We start from the raw sequence: 17,416 nt of genomic DNA, 5'->3' as shown, positions 1-17,416 counted from the left end.
TCTGAGTCAAAAAGAATAACTGCAGGCTAATGGCAACCAATGTATCATGATGTCAAATACATCCTGGATTCTAACTGCAAGAAAGCAGCTTTGCAGAGAAGGTCCTGGGGGTCCTGGTGGACAACAAGCTGACCATGAGCTAGCAACATGCCCTTGTGGCAAAGAACACCAAGGGTATCCTGGGCTGCATTAGGAAGAGCATTGCCAGAAGGTGGAAGGAGGTGATCCTGCCCTTTTCTCAGCCCTGGTGAGGCCGCACCTGGAGTGCTGGGTCCAGTTCTGGGCTTCCTAGTACCAGAGAGACGTGGAGGTATTGCAGCAAGTCCAGCAAATGGCTACTAAGATGATTAAGGGATTGGAGCATCTTTTATATGAGGAAAGGCTGGGAGAGCTGGTACTACTTAGCCTGAAGAAGAGAAGGATCCTTGGGATCTTATCAATGTATATAAATATCTGAAAGGAGGGTGTAAAGACAGAGCCAGACTCTCTTCAGTAATACCTAGTGACAGGACAAGGGAACGGGCACAAACTGAAATAAAGAAAGTTCTGTCTGAATACACGAAATTTTTTTTTTTTTTTTTTTTTTTTTTTACTGTGAGGGTGATTGAGCACTGGAGCAGGTTGCCCAGAGAGGTTGTGGAGTCTCCATCCTTGGAGATGTTCAAAGGCTGGATAGGGTCCTGGGCAACGTGCTCTAGGTGGCCCTGCTTGAGCAGGGCGGTTGGACTAGATGATCTCCAAAGGCCCCTTCCAACCTCAACCTTTCTGTGATTCTGTCAACTGCAGTAGTGACAGCAGTGCTTCAGTCTCAGAAACCTTCTCTGGTAAATCAAGGAAAGCCACCTTGTGTTATCACAAGTAGACGAGACTGCATGAGACTAGCTCAAGAAAAGCACTCTGCTGGCTCACTTACACAGCATGGAGCTGCACAGCACAGATGCACCAGCCCTCTCTGACCTAGCCCACAGACCTCTAATCCAGCAGCACACAGACACACCATTTTATCTTCACAATCAAGGCCTGAGGGGACCTTACTGAATTTTCCATTTTTCTCTCAGGTTCCACACAACTGCATAAGCCAGGAGACAGTCATACTTTGAATAACACATTGCTTCATAGTCAGGTTGTTTCACTTAAATTGAGACCAGGACAGAACACAGAGATTCTCTATTCTGACCACTTGCATAAAACAAACTGTTAAGTCCCTCCATTAATTCTTGCATCAAGCCCAATAGCTTGCTACAGACAGAACATATCCTTTAGGCAGGCAAGTGTGTGCAGCACCAGAACTGCTCCATATGTAGATAAACAGTGATATAGACACAGCATTCTAAAGACAAGGAATATTTTATTGCAAAGGACACTAAAAGTAGTTAGTGTCAAGTATGAGGAAAGCCATCTAAAACACAGACAAAAAGGACTACTTATTTAATGAGGAGTGGGTATTTAAATAAAAAGTTTAAACAGATCATATAAAAAAAATTAGTAAAAATAGCAATATTCCAATTTTTTTCCCAAATAAAGGGAAAATTTAAATTTAAAAAAATCTTCCACTGACCAATAGCCATAGAAGTAGGAAAAAAGTTCAGTAAACATCAAAAAGCATAACTATTCTACCAAATTACTACATGCTGCTTCACGTGTACAGGCTAACTGCATTTTATAAACTGTTCTTCACTCCAGTGCCAGAATGCTAATAAAATACATGAATGAATCTGACTGATGGGATAACATACTAATACCAAACATGTTACAAAACAAGCAGAAAACAGACCAGAGGAAAAAAGGATTACGTAGGAAAAAAGAGCAGTGAATGGGAATAACAACATGTGAAAATGCTGTTGATAGAACAGCATGGTTCCTAATTATATAGGTCATTTCTGACATTCAGCTAAATGAAGAGTTTTCTGTTTACCACTGGCTAATGGCAAATGGATTGAACTGGTAGAAAAGGGCTTCCTCCTATTCCAGCAATTGCAATGCAGGCTTATGGTTTTGTATTCAGCTCTGCTGAAACTAATTTAAACCACACTTTTTCCACTTTCCCTCTCCCCTCTTTGGATTGCTCACAGCTTGCACCAGTCATGGGCTGTATCTGCAAAGCTACATAAGCGAAGTGGACTACAGAACTGAGCTGACTGAATAACCACCTACATTCTTTGCAATAAGGCAACGCTTATGGCAGCCCCCACGAAACATAACTGCAACTTGAGGTATATCAATAGTTTTAGTTTTAAAACACTCGACTTTGTCTGTAATGATAAGGTCATGACTCCTCACCCACCAGTGGTCCTTGCTTCTGACTATGCAATCAACCAGCTCTGGGAGTTGGCCCAATTGAATTATTTTTTTTTTCTTTGAGGGGGAAGAGAGAGGGGAAGAAATAACTATTTCACTTGGTTCAGATCACTGAGCTGAACAGCTGTTTGGCAGCAAAACATTTGATCTAGGACAACAGAAGGGACAGCGTAGTGGCAGGAGCTGGTCAGTAAGAACAGAGCCTGCTCACAGGAGCTAAAGCAGTGCTTTTCCAGAATGTCACTACTGCTGAGCTCTGTAAAACACTTTGAAACAGTTATGAAAAAACAAATTGCACCAGCAGAATCAATTCTTGTCAATGAGACATGAAAGAACATCTTAACTCTAAAAATGGATATATGAGTGTGATGCAACTCTGCATTCTGAATGCATGCTGCTTTTAACTTGCAGCCTACAAACAGATCTGGGATCTTCCCTTCTTGCATCAGCAGTTATAAATGTTATGAAGTTAAATGATGTCTTCAGTTAAAGCTAATGGGATGAACAGCATGAACTGGCCTTGATCCTGGGTGGGGTATATTCTTACTAGGATTATCGTAGCAAATCTGCAAAACAAACCTCTGTCTCAGATATGCAAAGCATAGTAAGGTACATGAGAGGGCTTGAAGATGAAAGGACTCAGCCTAATTTTCATACCCCAGGTCAAGTTTGTTGGGATTTCAATTAGAAAATAATCTTTTCTGATCAGAGCAACTTTTAAACAACATCATTAAGGTATTTATGGAGAACAAAACAGTGTTCAATTTGCAGCAGCGATCACCACCCACTTTGTCACCAAACCTATATGTTCATAAATTCACTGGCAAAGCCTCAGGAAGGTACCTCTGGTGGAACCCAGGAAGAAATGGCAACATTCACCTGGCTCTTTCCTAGTGACAGCTCTAACAACATTGAATCAAATCTCACTTTTAATCTGAAAGTATCTTTAAAATTTCTTAGAATCCCAATAAAAAGAGCAAAATCAAACCAAACTCATCCATTTTAACTTGGAAGCTTGTCTAACTTGCCTATTGCAACAATTCACAGACTTCTTGATATGGGAACCATCTTCAGAAAATCAATTTTTCTCCAATCCAAAAGTTGGCATGTGCTTATAACCTTAACAGGATCCTGTGACTCTGTTCGATTTCAAAATCTCATATTTGAGATATATGAAGCTATATAATGCCTTTTTTTCCCCTGTGCCCTGTTTCTATTGCATGTCTGGATTCTCACGGACTTTTGCTGAAGATCAAAGGAGTACGGCATTCCACCTAGAATCTGGTCTTTTCAGCAAAACTTCTTTCCAGAACTCATTAATGTCTTCACATATTTTAATACCTCTTTTAATTTACTGTGACATCTTGTTACATTTTTCATTTCAATTAGAACAGAAGACAGACAGACTTTCTGGCCTTCCTCCAACTATGAATTTCTCATGTACAGTCTACTTTGGACCAAAATTGCATTTCAGATGTTTTCTCCAGAACTCCGGAAAAACTTCCCACCATTTGATTTTCTTATGAAACATTTCAATATATGCCTGCAATGAGAATCTGTCCTTTGGAATTAGTCAGCAGGGAGATCTATAAACTTTTCCCCGTAGTTCAAATACCAGTAGCTAAAATCAACAATTTTACAACAAAAGCATAGTAACTGCAATTTTTTATATGAACTTTGAACTGAAAACACAATTTCCACAATTCACTGCAGCCTCAGTTTCCTCACAAGAGAGCCTGCTGGCTGCTGAGGATGTATGTCAGGTTACTGTTACATTTTAAATACATTTTCAGACACTTCCTTGCACTTTTTCCACACTACTAGAAAAGCTGTATATTTATTCTCTTCCAGGACGCATTACGCCATAACAGAAAACATCAACTAATCCTTATAGAATAGCACACAGTCTTATTACACTATAGAAGAAAATAATAAATTATACACAAACCTTTTGGAGGAAAAATGCCAACAATTTTACAATTCAAAAAAAAAGCACTGGTGGGATTGAGGGGTGAAGGGAGAAAGTTACTCCTTTTAATTCCTTGGAAAAGTACAGTTAAATTGAAGAGAACAGATCTTAAGAAATTTAAGAGGCTAATTATATGATAAACAATTAACAAAATTAAAGCAGTAATATTGTTGCAGCCATAAGCTTTAAAACTACAAATAAGGTCTGAAGGAAAAAGATATCTTTAATTAGAATGATGGACACAGAATAAAGTATGACTGGCATCTCTGTCAAAGGAAAATTCAGCAGATGAATTCAAATGGTTTATGAGTATCTTGTCCTGACAGTTCTGCCAATGGCTAACCCATATTACACCACCCTCCTGCCAACAGCTTTCACTGCTTAACATGTACTGACTACTGTTTTGTCTCACATGAATTCATAATTACAATAAAACTTAGACATAGTTGCTCTCGCTTTATTTCCCTTGGGTTTTGCTTCCCCTTATGTGATTTAATGAGAGGATTATGCTCACTAAAACTTGTCTGTTTTTCCCAGCTTTCTCAGTTGGTCCAATAAAAATATTCTCTTTCTTTCCAAATTCAAATACATGAAAGAGTAATTAAAAATACTGAAACACTTCTGTAAAGCAGATTCAGTTTTGCCTCGTGCATTGCTGTACTCTTTTCAAACTTTTACTTTAGCTAACTCAGATCCCACTTAGGCATGTAAGCGTTGGATATTTTTTTATGTGTTTCCCACTACATCGGGGTGCCCATGCTGAGAAAAATGAACCCCATGCCAACGAAGCGAACTAACTAGAGATGGAGGCATATGTTGCACTAGACTCACACTCATGGGGAAAAGTGCAGTGAAGCTGGGATAGGAAGCCCAAAGAAAGGGAAATTTTAGGCCATCTTTCTGTAAGGAAAGCTAGACAGAAGCAAGAAAGAGAGAGGAATATGTGGAAGACACAGTAACAAAATTAACTCCTTTGGAGAGTCCCTGCAACAGAATAAAATTCTGATGAGTTTCTGTGTTAGGCTACACTCTATATAGGAGCATAAATTGGAAGAGAACCTAACATGGATATATAATCAAGATCAAGCTGTGGAAGAAAAGTGCTTAAAAAAAATGGAAAAAATGTTAAGTTTTTGATTCTTTTCAAGTCTGATCAACCACTCTGTATCATTTTGTACCATTTCCTTCAGTTTAAAGCTCTCGCTTCATCCAAAAAAGTACTCTGTTGGCTTTTCTACAGCTGCTTCTGCAAGGACAAGGGCTTGCATAGACATATTTTGTACAGCAGTTTGAAAGTGCTAAAGAAACTTCACAGATATCTGGCCATAACTGCTCAAAATACACCAGTCAATATCAGTCACAATTTTCTCCATACTTTCAGGTTGGAACCAGTTCACTTATTTTTGTTTTTAAATCATCCAGTTAAAGATCAAATACTTTTTTATTTCTTTTTCTGATGAGACCCTGGTTTCCCCTAGCATTTCCCCTTTCAAGACTGCCGAAAATGCTTGTCTTTCACACATCCGTCCTACATTTGCCATTGTAAAGAGTGAGACAAAGAATGCACTTCATTTCTTCAACAACGTCAAGCTCTTCTGTGTCTGAATGATTATTGCCATCTGTTGGAGACCCCTGCTGTCTCCTTCCCAGAATCTCTCTTGTTCTGGACACAGTGGATATTATTCTTTATATAACTTGACCTCCTACGTAATTATGTTTCCTTTCATTTTCCATCTTTACCTTCCCTTTACTTTCTTTATTATAATGTCAACTTCATTCTGCAATTTCAACAGTCTTCTTTTATTGTCAATACATCTCTTATTTTCAGATACAGTTTGCATGTCCTTGTTTATACACTTTCTCCCATCCCCTAGTCATAAAAATCACTACTTATAATCAGTGCCTATACAATTTATCTTTCAAACGTCCCACTTCATTTTTTTCTTTGTTATTTTATTTTACTTGGATTTCATCCAAACTTTCTGCACTTAAAATTTATGGTTTAAATAAGATTTTAAGAAGTTGTTTATATGAGATTTTTAACAATGCTTACCAGTGTGTAAGCTATTCACATACAAATCACTTGCATCTATTTAAAAATTGATAGTAATAAGTTATTTTTTGCATTATTACCTTAGATCTAAAGAACTATTATACTTTTATTGCCAGTTACCACTCAGTTCTATTTTGCCCCTCAAAGAATGCTGAAACTCTTAGAATACCTATATTGCAGGTGCATTTTTATCCAAATAACATACCATAACATACCACAACATAACATAAGTAGTTATGGTAACCAGGGTACCTAGTCATCTTTCCAAAATTAAATTTCCTTAAATGACAGGGCAACATTTGCAATTATAACTAGTTCAAAATTATACATGTTAATGTAAACATTACCAGTATAAAGAGTGTTCATAATTTTATTCTCCAATATAATCTGAAGCACTAAACTGAATATTCGATCTCGTTGACTGGATGTCCAAAATGAGACATTCAACTTTCACAGGCAATAAACGTTCACAGTGCACAAAGGCTTAAATGAAAGCTACAGCTAATCAGAGGTGCATTAATCCAAGAAAGCACAAATTGGATGCCTCAAATCAGAGGTCACAGGTTTGGAAAAGGTTGCAGAGAATCTCTCTAGCAGACTATGAGTAATTAAGGGAATTCCTAAGTTTAGCACTGTGCCCAAGTTCCAGATAAGAAACTACCTAAAAATCTTTAGTATTACATACCCACACACTGCACGTGGGGATAAAAAGGTAGGCTGTGGGATAAATAGCCAATTCTTTCAGGACTACTGAGCACCAGCAGACCCTATTCAAATCAACAAGGGAGGTCAGTGTCAAGTACTTTTTGAAAAGCTTTGACTTTCTCATATTTGGAATTTCAATCTCGAGGTCAGACAGCATCTCTGCTGAGAGCATCTTTTAAGCATGTGCTTTAAGTGCTTTCTGAGTAGGGATAAGTTTAGCATTTGCTCAAGTGTTGTTCTGAATAGTTGCCTTTCCTTTTTACATGTTTTACACTCTTGACCTCTGTGGCTCCTTAAGATCTATTGTGAGGCAAGGCACACTGTCATCATGAAATTAGAAAAATAAAAAACTTGTTAAAGAGATGCCTGTAGACAAGGGGGATTCCAAATTCTGTGGGACAAGGAAAGTGGCATGAAAGAAATTAAAGCAACACAATAAATGAAGAATTGCTGAACGCAGTTTACTCATCTCTAGTCCTTGCCAGTATTGTCTTCAACTGCACATATTTCTTCTGTATCTTTTGAGGTACACTAGCACAAAACCACAATATTCCAAACTTCCAGTCAAACTAATGCCTAAATAGGAACACCACGTACAGAAAACATGTTAACTGCCTTCAATTAGCCCAAAACTTCTGTTCAGAAAGTAATCACTTATAATTCATTTTTGCTACTGTATTAAATAAGCAAAGTATTTTAGGATTAGTTAGGAGTAATTTTAGGAGTGATTCCACGCAAAAGAAGTTGTGGTCAATAAGAAGCTTATAAGAATCTCATGGTTTAAAAGTATTTTTTCTTAAGTTTCAGGCTTTAGAGATTTTATGAATAACTCATCTGCAATCAAAATATTCAGTGCTTCCCATCCTGATGTATAGCAACTACACGTGTAAACAACTGGGCAAAGCAACACAAATGCAGCTAAGTAATGCTTTCTTAGAGCACAGGTCGTTAAGCATTTTCATAGTAGAGACCATATCTTTATGGGTTATCACACATACCTCCTTTTCTCCCAGTTATCATTTCTCATGCCATACTGCAATTGTATAACACCCCTAAGGCAATTACAGCAGTTGCTTTTTTTCTGCTAAAACAATCTACTTAGGGATTACATCATTGTGATGGTTTATTTTTATAAACTCACCCAGCTTTTTACCAAATAGCCCAAAGGCTTTTTCAATGATGTACACCAGGCAACATTTTCCATTGTCTTACAACTAGAAAGTCATCTTACACTGCTAAAGCATTCCTTTATTATATACTCATTTTCTAAAAGGGTGGCATAAAAAACTATTGTTTCAGGATTTAAATCAATTTCTAACTTTTAGAGACTGAGACTTTCTGAGTAGGTTATTCCATAACTATCTTTCTCTAACCTCATGACAACTACTACTACTCAGGTTATTTGCCAAAAGAAGTCAAAGATCAGAGTGTACAGTTTCTTGCTATTTCCCATTTATATTCACTCTCCATTACAGAAATGCTAAAATTTTAGGGGTTTGCTCTATTCCATCAAATAAAAGGGACAAATTCTACGCTTCTTAGCTACATTGCTATGGTGATTATATTGGTCACTGTGTAATGCGCAAGTCAACATAAATGACTATGGCTAGAGAAAATATTCTGAAGTGGTACAAGATTACTCAGAACTTTAATCACCCTTCACAACCTGCTCATTTTGGCTCTTTATTCACTAGACCAATGAAAACCAAATATCCACAACCATATTCCCACACTGCATACATTGCACAGTCAGGTGTAGCTATATGGCTGAATTATCCCATTTACAGCACTCAAAGCTGTTAGGTCATTTACCTCCTAAAAACATGCAGATTTGATCTAGTCAGAAGATTTTGTAAATTCATGTCAATTCTAGCAAACTGTTTTTTGCTTTAAAACACATTAGAAGTCACAAAAAAGGAATACTCTTTCAATACTTTGAAACAAGGTCTTTCCACTGGTTAGTTATATATATATTCTCCTGTTAGCAGAAATATCTACTTAAAGAATAAAAGAAGTTTATGTTATGAGACCCCTATGTTGAATGGTATTAATATTTATAACTAGAGGTTACGCAGAATTTATCTAAAGATGCTAAAAGATGCTACATGAGTTATTTTGGAAGAGTCTGTGTCACTGGTGGGTAACACGAATCTTCCACACCTGTGCTGAAGCATAACAAAGCTTCAATGTGTATGACGTAAGAGTGCAGCAAAAGGACATAAGATGGGTCATCCTATTTACATTTCAGAAAGCATGTACACATTCCAGGGCTGGGACAGTAAAAGGTGTCTTTAAAGATTTGTGAGATTCTTTGCTCAAAATCAGACAACTTCTTTGTAAACTGCTAAAAGACGACTTTCTTTGCCTACCTGTATATAAGTTTGGGTTGTTAAATAATTGTGTTGGATAGGACTCTATTTAAAATGCCAAAATGCCACAGCCAAGATAGATAAAGTATACTTTACATGGTTGATTGCCTATGAAAATTAAAATTGAAGTCAAGCTCAATGAGCTTGTTCAGCACATCTTTTCTTGGTTTGCTTCTAAGTAGTAACCTATACTTAATTTCAGTTTGTCATTCAAATATTTTTCTTTGAAATTTGATTTTCAAAACACTTAAGATGACTCAAAGAAGAATAGTTTTCTGCAAATATTGTAACATCCATTCTGACTTGACCTAAAGGAACCTTTGTCATTCTAAAACTGCCAAAACCAAAATTAAACACCCAGCTGGTAGCATAGTCATAATCCCATTATGAATCTACCCCTTTCATCAGCAACAAGTCAAGAGAAGTAGATAGAGTTTAACCACCAACAATCACTTGTGGTTAAGACAAAACTGATAATAAAAGCAGTGTATGGGACCTGAATGATGTTGATATGTTAAAAGTGCCAGTACTGCATACAAACAGCTTCATTAGTGATAGAATAACTTCCATGACACTTCTCATTTCCTTTGTAACTGACAAATTATACAGTTGTACCATGGAAATAAAAAGCTCATACCTGAAAGCATCTATTCAGCACTCAGGAAGTGAAGGAGAATTCCCTTTATTGAACTTGATGAGGTTCCTCTCTGCCCATCTCTCCAGCCTGTCCAGGTCCCTTTGAAGGGCAGCACAGTGCATCAGCCACTCCTCCCAGTTTTATGTCATCAGCAAACTTGCTGAAAGTGCACTCTGTCCCTTCATCCAGGTCACTGATGAATAATTTGAACAGGACTGGACCCAGTACTGACCCCTGGGATACACTGCTAGCTACCTGTCTCCAACTAGACTTCGCGCTGCTGACCACAGCCCTCTGAGCTCTGCCATTCAGGCACATACTTGCTTCTATAACCTCTTGGGCAGGCACAGCTGTCGTCCAGGCTGAACACCTCCCCAGCCAATTAGATATGAGCTGGCCTATATTGCAGATCCAGATGGTATTTTGATTAGCCATTTCCTAATTACAGGATTCTTTAGAGAAACTGGAGACATATTTCTAAGAGCCTACCATTAAAAACAAAAAGCACAAAATGAAATTAATCTTAGGATTAGATCTATCATTACAGAGTATTTTCCACGGCACATTAGGTTGGGCTGCATTTCCCTATTGTTTTGAAAGATGTGCATGACTTTACAAATGTGTTTTCAGTAAGAGAAAATAAATGCGGGATTGATTGAGACCACTTAATTATGTGCTAATACTGCTATGTTCAAAATGAAAAAACAGTGCTTTGTAAAAGATGCACAATAGCTGAGGTACTCAACGGGCTATGGATAGGACAGCCTATGAATAGACTGTGCCTGAGCTGTCCCAATTGTCTCTGGTTAATCACCTTTCTAGAATAGCCACATTACCCTCCTGATCTGTTCTGTAAGAGATCATGACCGTCTTTTCCAAGCAGATCTCACAGTGATAATTTATGCCTACCTCACTTTTGGAGAACACTAATAGAGCAAACCCTACCTAAGCCTCCGTCTAAAATCTGTTCAGAAACGAAGAGCAGAATACAGCAGCACACTTGGTAAAGAGCACACTGCAAGCACGTGAAACCTGTGCTTCACAAACTGCAGTTTCCTCCTTGCAAATTTCCAGGTGGAGCTTAAGATCCTGGTGTTGGTCTATAAAGCCCTGACTAGCTAAGGACTGACCAGTCCAACAAACTACTGACTTTACAAATGTGTTTTCAACAAGTGAAAGTTTTCCCTATGGAAAGTAACTATACAAGCATACTATACAGTACACTAGAGGTATACTAGAAGAACAGAAGTAACTATTTTCCCTACGGAAAATTCCCACAGCTATGCTTTTCGAGGCATGTGAGTGTTTCACTAGGGAGTACCTAGCGACTGTCTATGAAAGATCACTTGCATTAGCCAGAAACACTGCAGCCTAGATCTGAATTTGATAGCACACTTGATAAAGTACTTGTTGCAGAGCGTGATATATGACTTCTTGGGCTCCTCCGTTATTCTGAAGGGCTGCTACTGACTCCCCTGTCTGTATCCCTGGATTTTACTTTTGGGGGTCATATTTTAAAAATACGCAGTGATAGACTAACTGTGCTTCTACCAGTAGAGTCTGAACACTTCAGTTCACTGACAAGCTTAGCTATGTACATCAAAGGAGTTATTCCTTAGAGTTCCAGTAAGTATCTGCTTGCTGTGCAGACTAAGAAGAATATTGATAAATGTTCACAGGCATCAAAGGTCAAAAAATACCTTGTTTTTTTATGCATAAAAGGAGTGCTTTAATATACAGGTGTCTAAGAGTTTAACATAATTATGACAATGTTTCCTATAACTGCATACCAGTTCAGGTTGCATTTAAACCTTATAAACATGAGGCCTGCAAGTTGCCTGCGCAAACTGAGATTGTTAAATCCTCATACTTCAATTGCTCTTCCCAGAACGAGAAGTCTGTTTATTTCTTTCATGTAATTCCACTCATGAATGCAGATAGCTTCCCTCAACTCTGCTTTTTATAGATCTTTGTTTACTTGCCTATGTTAGTTACATAAAGAGCAACCACAAGTTTCCCCATGAAATTAGGACAGAATTATCTCACAGCTAAACAAGTTATGCATAACTTTTTTCAGACATGCAAAATGCTCTCCATACCCTTGAACACTACTGACCTACTGGGTGGGACTAATCAGTCTAGTTCTCTGTGCCTCTGCCCACATACCTGTAAAACGAGAATACTCACTAAGGCTGCACAGGAGTTTTTCGCTCTGTAAAGGATTTCAAGATTTGAAAAACAAAAACCATTTTTGCATCAAGAGAAAATAATGTTTCAGCAATGTTTTGAACTTACATTGTTGAAAACAAGAATACCTCCAAATATCTACCATGGGCCTACTGCTGTTATTATGCTTAATACAACTGGGACTACACCAACTTAAGTAAGTTAATGTAAGTAAATATAAACTCAGCTAGAAGACAAAGTGATTTATTAGATCACTGCTTGAGATACTAGGAATTAGGTAGATACAAACCTGTGGTCTGACTTAGGATGCAGTTACTAGATACTGTAGCTTCTGCAGAAAAGAGAACTTTGGTTCAAGTACAAGGCAGGGAAAGGGAAACAGGGAATTTCTTGATTCTGTGCCACACGTGACCTACCCCAGAGTGGTCCTCACACTGCTCTTTTCTGCCAAACAGAAAGCTGGGTCAGCCTAGGTCTCTATACATTCTAGTAGTGGCAGAACACCAAATACAAAGAAAGGAGTACTGGGGAAGGAGGAAAATGATTATTTAACGTATAAATTAGACATAGTTAAATGATAATGAGAGTTAGGATGGCCTTGAGGCTGAGCAGGGGCTGCAGATTAATGAAATTTCTCAGCTGCAAAGATGTGCATGAAGTCCCAAGGGTCTTTTCCATACTAAGGATTTTTTTTTTTTTAGCAAAGGAGTAAGAGAAGAAAACAAGCAAATATAAGTGCTGTGCCTATTGAAATTCTGCTTAACAAGCCCTCTGACTCAGCGTCTTGCTTTCACAAAGGCACTTTTCTTCCAAGCAACCATTTGGGGTTTGCGGGGTTTTTTCATCCTCCTGCACACTTGTGCAAATGCAGGGAGAAGCTGAACTAGAACCAAGCCCATGTTCATCTGGGCTCGCACCATTCCCAGCACTTCATCACTCGCACCGTTCCCAGCACTTCACCAAGTACATTCAGAATAAGCCAAAGCTAGAAAAACATGTCCCTCATTTCTAGCTACCTTGCTCTTTAACTCAGTTCTCCTCCTGGTAAAGCATCTAGAGGCCGACAGCTCCCCCTTGACTCCCCAGCATACCCTCAAGCTATACAGCCAGTCTGCTCCTCCGGTGAAATGCCCCCGTAGGCCATCTCTTCTGCCACCAGATGATGCCACCTTCTACTGACACACTGATGTCCCTCTCCCTCTCTGCAACTGCCACTTTACAGCCTCCCAAAGCAGAGGACGTCTTTGCCCAGGTTCCCAGGATGGGCCCTGCCCAGGAGCCTGAAAGCGGGCTGCGGAGCGGCTCTGCTGAAAACAGCTCTCGTTTTCTCTGTTCCTCACAGGGTTTACACGTGCTGAGGTATGATACAAAGCACAGGAAGGTATGATAGAGGATCAAAACTTAGAGCACTTTGTCACACTGCTGTTCACATCAAGATCAGAATGCTGCAACAGTTTTCCACTAAAGCTTTTTTGTGAAATGGCAGAGTTGTTACTTGACTGTCTGCTAGGAGAGAAGCATGAGAGATTTGGCACAGAAAGAGGAGATATTTAGTATCTATACATGAATATCAGTGAGTAGAAAAAATAAAATTAGATATTAGTATCTCTGGTCCTAGTGCATATTCCACTAGTTTACAGGATGTTTTTCTAAGAAGACTGTCAAACTCTCGCTCCTGTTTGTCTCCCCAAACCAGTAGTATTGCAAAATATGGAGTCTGCTTCATTTGAAATGAAAACATCCCTCTCAATCCAGTACACTTGAGACCTCCTGATCAGTCTCTCACTTTGCTGCATAATTGCACACTATTTTTGTCTCAAAGAGAAAAAAATACTGATAAAATTTTACTGACAGTTATCTTCAGAAAACGTCCTTTGTCTTTAAGATATATTACTATTTAATATATCATTCTTTTTCTATTATGCACTGATAGACAGATGAACAGAATAATATGGCATAAAGCTTTAAATTCCATGCATACAGTCTACTGAACCTATCGGTTCACTTAAGGCTCCCTTCCTGATGTTTTTGCTATCAGGAAACTCTCCTGTGAGCCATCCTAATGACTTAAGACCATGAGCCATGCCTTTAAAACAACACATTTAAATCTGAACTCATACAAACTCAAATAACCTCAACAGGAAAAAATGTATTCCTCCACTTTCTTTCTGACAGACAGGTAACACAGGATACACTTAGCTCAGAAGCTAGCCTTTGTCAGGGGTCAGCATCATATGATTAAGAAAAGATTATAACAATTTAGGGCAAGTAAGGAACAACCACCTATAAGTATAATAACAACTTCTTGCAATTTAAAGTCTAGAGGCTTTATGAGTCAGAGATCGCAAGTTTAAAGCTCCCAACAGACCAAGCCGTCATGAAGTTCTCCAGGCACTTTGATACTTTTGGTTTTCTCATCATCCTATGGCAATGAGCTCCACTACATATATGGATATTCTGTGAAAATGTGCCTCCTTTTGTTTGTTTTTAACCTATTTTCAAGTATCTCCTTTTGTTTGTTTTTAGGCCTGATAACCTAAAAACAGCGGGCACCCACTTGATATCATGAAGAACAGTGAGCAACTGTTTCCTGTTCAACTTCTCCAGGCCACTCAAGATTGTATAGACATCTACCACAGCCTCTCACTCCTCAGCCATCTGTTTTCCAGGAGGAAGAGTTACTGTCTATTTAGTATCTCCTCATACCTAAGCCATTCCTATCTCCACTGCTTCTGGTTGCCTGCTGTTTGACTTTTCTAATTCTACTACTGTCTTTCTGAACTTATAGACTGGCACAATGAGGTTTTCTGTTTTCTTTCTGCACCCTTCATGGTAACATCTAACACACTGTTTGCCTCTGTCTCTTTCTTATTCTATCATGCCTTTCTGTTTCCCCCCAAATCTATTCTTCACTAGAGTTTCTATCAAAAAACCTCCTTCCACCTCAAGGATACTTAAAAATCAGTGCTATATGTGCCAAATTTCATTCCTCTCCAGTTAGTAATTCAGCAATGTCTTATTTATTTTGAAGCCTTGAGTGAATACCACAGTCACAGTATTTATTATTCCTCTTATTAATGTGTTTTCAATGTCTTCTGTTGAAGCTGTGATTTAACAGTAAAGCAAATCCAGTGCTAAGGATACTAACACTAGACCAAAAATGTTACAGCCACATGACCCTCAGTTCAGATATGGTCAGAAAATTTGGACTGATTGACTTGCTACTGACAGTCTAAGTTGTGTGAGATACCATTTTTCTTTTAACACCCAGCATAAAAACTGCATAATGTCTAAGTTATGCACTCTTACTGAATCAACAGAAATGCATTCACATGCCCACATTTGAATCAGATGAAATTTGTACTGATGGATGATCTAATAGCACACAGATCCAGGATTGATGATGTTGAAACTTCAGCCTCACACTTCTTTTGGAGGTGAATTTCCTTATGAGATGTGCCTAAGAAGCTCAAACCTCCATTTTACATGGGTTCAAAAATGATTACATAAATTCATGGGAGAACAGTCATCAAGACTCACTACAGATCACTGGAAGCTGCTACCATATAACGTTGAAGTGTCTCTGTGTGGCAGCCCTAGGCACAGTGGGATCCAAACGCTAAGCGAGAGACTTGATTTGATCCACTACTGTCATCCTCATGTAGTCGGTTTTATTTGTCCCTAAACATCCACAACATTCATTCTAACATGATAAGGAAAAGGTTTTACACCATTTAGTCTGTATTTCCTGGAATTCCATACATCTCAAATACAGTGATTAGGCAGTTGAATACAAACACATATAAACACACACAGTCTTATGTCTTAACACATTATCTTAGTCTTAGTATCTGTGTGATATCTACCCAGTTACTAAGACTGCAATGCAAAGACACAATCTTCCAGGAGAGGAAGAGTTAGTTAGACACCCACAACACATTTTAAGGAAGTTCTAGTTGAGAAAAACAGGCAGTATATTGCCTTACAATTTTGCTCTTATGCTTATTAGCAGGTTGCTAATTTGGGGTGTCTTTTGCTATCATAATTATCAAAAATGATATAAATTGGACGTATCTGTAATATAGCCCACTATGCTTCTACGCTATTCCTCAGTGCAGTGATAATTAATCAAGTTACTGAAAAAGGTAAATAAATGAATCGCCATAGGATACAAATATGCATTTACACACGTGTTTTCCATTTAGGAGGAAGAAAACAAGAGATAGGTTCTGTTTACTAAACATTTTTCTTACACAGTCTTACAGAAAAACTGAACCCTTCAGATGACCTGTGGAATAACCACAGTCTAGCAGACTGAAAAAAAAAATTGACAAACCATCGATTCATATTATCATTTTTCAAGGGTGATTTGTGAGTGAGAAAATTTTTCACGGAAATGTTCCTTGAAAAGAATCTCTTCCATGTACCAAGTTAAAAAAAAGAGAGTCTTACTCAAAGGTTTTCCCTACTTTTACTTCACTTTGGAAAGAACAAGAAAATGGCACACACAGAAGTTTCTCCATTTCCCGACTTTTATCTGCCTGTTTGAAGATAAGGTAGCGGGAAGGGAGAGAGGACTGACAAAGCCCTGAAGGCAGAATGTTTCAGAAGAAAACAGCAAAGCAAACAATTTCTGATGCGACCAGTCATCATCCCGACCTGAACAGTGCATTCATTAGATAGCTCAGATAAGTAATATCAGGTCTTACAGCTTAACAAAGCACTAAATCCAGCAGAGGAATGATATGTAGACATTCTCCTGAAAATAACATATATTCAGTGATCTTTCAGAAGGGCTCACTACTGTCAGCCACCATCCCGTCATTCTCATTTTATAGAGATTTCAAATATATTTTTAATACAGTGTGCCACTTCTAGATCACGGGTTGTCCCCTTTCATCTATGTCAGGCCTCTCTAGGACTTGGAAAAAGTGTTGCTTTGTGCTCTGATGGGATCATTAGCAAAGCAATGATACACATTTAAAGAGAAACAAACATTTTAATATAGTATCCTAGTGTTTCAGTTCTTACCAAAACAACATCAAGGAACCTTTTTTTTCCTGACATGATATATCCATAAAATGACCACGGCACTAATGAAATGCACCTCCTGTTACAATCAGACTAAAAAAATTATCACAGATATTTTATCAGTTTTGTTGTTATTCTTTCTTGATGTTTTTATTACTGTCCTCACA

At 38.2% G+C, this 17,416-nt stretch overlaps 1 protein-coding gene across 1 annotated transcript in view; it reads right to left on the bottom strand.

Moving 5' to 3' along the window:
* The window catches only part of CORIN (corin, serine peptidase), a 142,824-nt gene that overhangs the window by 97,865 nt on the left and 27,543 nt on the right, over positions 1-17,416 (bottom strand). The gene's annotated exons all lie outside the window — the stretch shown is intronic.

The sequence above is a fragment of the Dromaius novaehollandiae genome, chromosome 4 (assembly GCF_036370855.1).
Source record: "Dromaius novaehollandiae isolate bDroNov1 chromosome 4, bDroNov1.hap1, whole genome shotgun sequence".
In the NCBI taxonomy this organism is placed as follows: domain Eukaryota; kingdom Metazoa; phylum Chordata; class Aves; order Casuariiformes; family Dromaiidae; genus Dromaius; species Dromaius novaehollandiae.
This window is presented reverse-complemented; position numbering and strand designations above follow the sequence as displayed.